This window comes from Peromyscus maniculatus, chromosome 1 (genome assembly GCF_049852395.1).
Source record: "Peromyscus maniculatus bairdii isolate BWxNUB_F1_BW_parent chromosome 1, HU_Pman_BW_mat_3.1, whole genome shotgun sequence".
Taxonomy (NCBI): domain Eukaryota; kingdom Metazoa; phylum Chordata; class Mammalia; order Rodentia; family Cricetidae; genus Peromyscus; species Peromyscus maniculatus.
This window is the reverse complement of record NC_134852.1, coordinates 18,351,781-18,356,410: the sequence shown is the minus strand read 5'-3', so window position 1 is coordinate 18,356,410 and position 4,630 is coordinate 18,351,781. Positions and strand designations below refer to the sequence as shown.

The 4,630-nt window shown below is 39.9% G+C and overlaps 1 pseudogene; it reads right to left on the bottom strand.

Annotated features, from left to right (window-relative positions):
• Nucleotides 1–2,199: 2,199 nt before the first annotated feature.
• Nucleotides 2,200–4,249, bottom strand: LOC143273043 (vomeronasal type-1 receptor 4-like; annotated as a pseudogene).
• Between the last annotated feature and the right edge of the window lie 381 nt (nucleotides 4,250–4,630).

Sequence of the window (4,630 nt, the reverse complement as noted above, 5' to 3'; positions counted from 1 at the left end):
TATATTTTATTGGCTGTCCAGATCAGTATGTACTGGATGCTCTGAACATCTGTTTGATCTGGAAATTTACTGTCATCAAGGTATTAGCTGTTTTCTTCTTTCACTGCTGCTGACTGTACACTTAATAATCTCACTTTGCAAAACTGAAAGCATGGCAATTGTGGAACACAGACTTCCATGAAGTCAAATATAAATTTACATTAAAAATGGATTGTGGATAGATGAGTTAAAGTTGTCCAGTAAATATTAGGTACTGCTCTAAATCATCATCAGTGAGATGAGAGCTCAATTAAGGAGCTGAACCATATGAATGAGGGTGGAAGTAGAATCTCTGTGGAATGAGCTCATACCCTGGAGAACATGGAAGCACCAATGCTGCATCCTTGATCGTCATGGGAAGTACAGGCAGAATTCCCTTCTCTTCAGAGCAGATTAGTGTTTTATATCAGTTAGCTTTGGAAGTTAATGATAAATACTAACAACAATTTTAAAGTAGAACAGGTACAGTTACTCTTCCAGAGAGACTTTATTTTTTTCATTTTTCTTTCTTAAGAATTTTTCTACTCACTCTACATACCACCCACAGATCCCACCTCTTCCCTCCTCTAACCCCCACGCCCCCCACATCCGCACATCCCCCAAATCAACGTCTCCCATGGGAAGTCAGCAGAGCCTGGCACACTGAGCCTAGGCAGGCCCACTGCACCAAGGCTTTGCAAGATGCCACACCACAGGCACTGGGCTCCCAAAAGCCTGCCCATACACCAGGGATGGGTCTTGATCTTCTTGCCTGGATGCTCCCCAAACAGTTCGAGCCAAACAACCGTCTTCTGTATCAAGAGGGCCCAGTCCAGTCCCATGGGGCTCTACAGCCACAAGACGACAGTTCATGGACTTCCAGTAGTATCGTCCATCATCTCTGCATATCCTCCTATCATGACATTGATGTACACTGCATGCAGAATCTCTCCTCTCTCTCATGGATTGGATTCCTGGAGTTCAGCCTGGTGCCTGGCCATGGATCTCTGCATTTGCCTCCATCAGTCACTGGACAAAGGCTCTATGATGACAGCTAGGTTATTTGCTAGGCTGGTCACCAGAGTAGACTGGTCCAGGCACCCTCTGGACCACTGCAAGAAGATCAAGGTGGGGTCATCCTTGTGGATTCCTGAGAGCCTCCCCTGCACCTTGCCTTTTCCTATTCCCATGATGTCTTCATCTATCATGGTATCTCCCTCCCTGACCTCCCACTCTGTTCCTGTTCCAGCTCAACCCTCCCATTTACCTATGTTCCCAGAGAGACTTTATAACACCACAGTTTGCTTAAATGTTGTCTTTAAATTATATAGCCTAGATTTACCTCTGATCATACTCCAGAAATTTCCAAATTTGTCTTTTTTTTTGTATTTTTGGATTTTGTGACAGAGTTTCACAATGCCACCTAGGCTGAACTTAAATACACAATCTTCCCACTTCTTCCTCCACAAAACAGGAACAACAAATTCCGTGCTACCTCCTGATACACTTGTAGTCTCCCATATGTCATTTGTCTTAATTTAAACTATCAACCTAATGTTTACATATGTAAATGTCTTCAGTACTTATTATTTTGTATGCAATAACTACAGTTCATCTATAACCATTTTTATTTGAAAGTTTATCTAATTCTGACTTTTAAAAATGTATTTCTAAATACTTTCCAGGGCTGGGAGTTATACTTTAGATTGAAGAAACATGTTGTCTATTAAATATACATTCCCTTCAGTAGCCAACGCTGGCATGTTTCATTACCATCACTGAATCATTCTAACTTTTTTCATGTTCTTTACTTGTTCTTACTTTCTGACAGCCACCAACACTTGAATCGATGGTCCAGGTGCAATCTGCAATGGTTAGCTTTTGTACTGAAGGTGACAATGTTGATTTAAAAAGTCTCATCCTCAGAGAAGCTCACCTGAAGGACTACACTCCACATAAACCCCACAGGTTAATTCTCCCTGCTATTGTGATATTCTCCATTAAAACAGTGAGTGCTGATTATTTCAGCATTCATATCATACAGCTTGGTTTACCCGTGTCCCAGACTACAAGACAAACTGCATTGGGAAGAAACTTTGTAGGCAATCAGTGTCTTCTGCAAAGTTTGGTATTGACAGTGTGTTCACAGAATAGAAACTGAGTAGAAGACATGGACAGAGGGATGCAGACAGCACAGTTTTTAGAGTTCTCTAACTACAAAAGCACAGTGTATTGTCTGGTAAGAACTGGGACAGCACAGCCTGAAGAACAAAGCATAGTGTCTGATGAGCAGAAAGGGGCAGAATGCTGGAAAGCATGCAGACATGGCCACACCAATGTTAGACAGCCACCTAGTGGTTGCTTCAAGGGCAGACAGGTAAGATGTAAAGGCAATAGCGGTTACATAGAAGAGCACAAAGGTGCTCACTAGGGTGAGGATGCTTTGAGTGGCTCTGGTCTCAGGGGATGACCTAGGAGACTGGGATCTCTGGATGTGTTGGATCCTCTGCTTGTGTTTGAGCAGGATAAACACCATGTAGCCACTGGCCCACATCATCAGTCCCAAAAAGATGATATCATTGGATGCTATTAGGATTACAATAAGTGTGCTGATTAGTCTCTCAGAATTTATAACAATACAATATCCAAAATCTTGTATCCCAGTAACATTTCTTCCACCCTTTATGTCAGTTGTATATACAGGAATGAAAATATATAACAGCAGCTAGAGGGCCCAACACAGGCCCAGGGAAGGACCAATGACCCTTGGGGTTCTGAGCTTGAACTGTGCACACCTGGAATTATGAGGGCTGATGGTGATGGCCTGAAAGATACTCAGAAGGGATGTAGAACCAAGGGATACTCCTCTGCCAACTCTATGAAAATATAAGGCAAGTTTACAGGAAACATAATCTAGATAGTAAGTCTGACTAAAAGCAGCAATGGTCTGTGGGATTCCTCTGCAGAGAACAATGAAGTTGGCCCAGGTTAGGTGCTTGATAATCAGGTCTGTGGGCTTCTCCCTGATTCCAGAGAAGTCAGCAATGAAAAAACAACAAAGCAAGGCTGAGTTCCCCAGCATTCCCAGTGTAGTCTGTGATGTGAAGAAGATCCCCATGGCCAGGTCTCTGGAGTTCATTCTGTCATGGTCCCGGGTCAATGCAAAACATGTCCAGAGCACACCTATTAAATGAGTCTTCATTTTTCTTAGTATGCCAAACAATTTACTGCATACACAATATTACCTTATATTCATAACTAATGTTAAAATGTGTCTTTCTAGTAAGTAGTTTGCTAGGTCTCAGTGAATTGTTATTGTTTGAATTGCAGATAATTAACTGGGACATTTTAGTAAAAATTAAACTTTATTATGCCATTAATAGGTCTTAGCGTTTTCTAAGCACTTTGCAGTTAATTGCAGGTTTAATATCCACAGTGCACTGGTGAGATGATCTAATGATCAAACTACATTCAGCTGAATGTCCTGGTTGCAGAAACACTCTGGGTTATCATGCTCCCAGCAACTAGTAAAAGGCTGAAGAAAGGAGAATGTTTGACACCAGAGAAAATAGTAACCCCTAACTAAGATGCTATGGACAACTGATAGCTACTAAGAAAGGTGGAGTCAGTTCCCTTTAGAAATGTGGCCCCTAGTAGGTTGACAATGACATAGTAGCTGGTCACACACCCATTATCATGTGCAATATCATGTGGGTACCACAAGCTATGCTTTATGTGTTAAGAAATTTAAAAAGCACAAACATGGGTGGGTAAAGAAACATGGAGTAACTGTGAGGAGTGAGGGAAGTGTGAAAATGATTAAAATACATATAAATTTCTCCAAGATAAAAAATAAGAATGAATAATAGAGAATAATGAAAACAATACAATTTGAGAATAAAAAGTAGAGAGTAATAAAAATAAAAGAAAATAGGGACCATTAGCTGTCAGGAATGATAACACTTGAGTTCTCCTTTTTCAAACACACACATGTAATTGCATTTACATTTGTATGCATGTACATGTATGTGCTTATGTTGGCTGGCTTTTAAGTGTTTTCAACATTGCTTTTTAACCTTTTAATTTGGCATATATTATTTAGAATATAACTGTATTGCATTTAAACATGCAATGTTTAAAACATTTAAACATGCAAAAACTAATCAATATATTTACAATAGGTTGCAATGAAGTTGTTTATTCAATAGAAGGATCACTAGTGAGATTCTTCATCATTTTGCATTGGAATTAAAGCACAATAGAGACTATGGAACTATTGAACAATAGGAGCAGGCCTTCTGGATTGTGGGGCATTAAATTTAACTAATATCATTGTAAGTGTTACACAAATTGAGAAATACTAGTATACTGTCAGCCAATGATGCAATGGGGACCTAATACATAGTGCAATAATAATTGACATATCTGTGTGATTCAAAAGCAATATCTGGGCTGAGAATAGTGACACATGTCTTTAATCCCAGCCCCTAGTAAGCAGAAGCCAGAGGATCTCTATGAATCTGAGGCTAGCGTGCTCTATAGAACAAGTTTTAGGACATCAATGTCTAAATAAATAGACTCTGTCTCAAAAATCAAATAAACAGAAAACAAA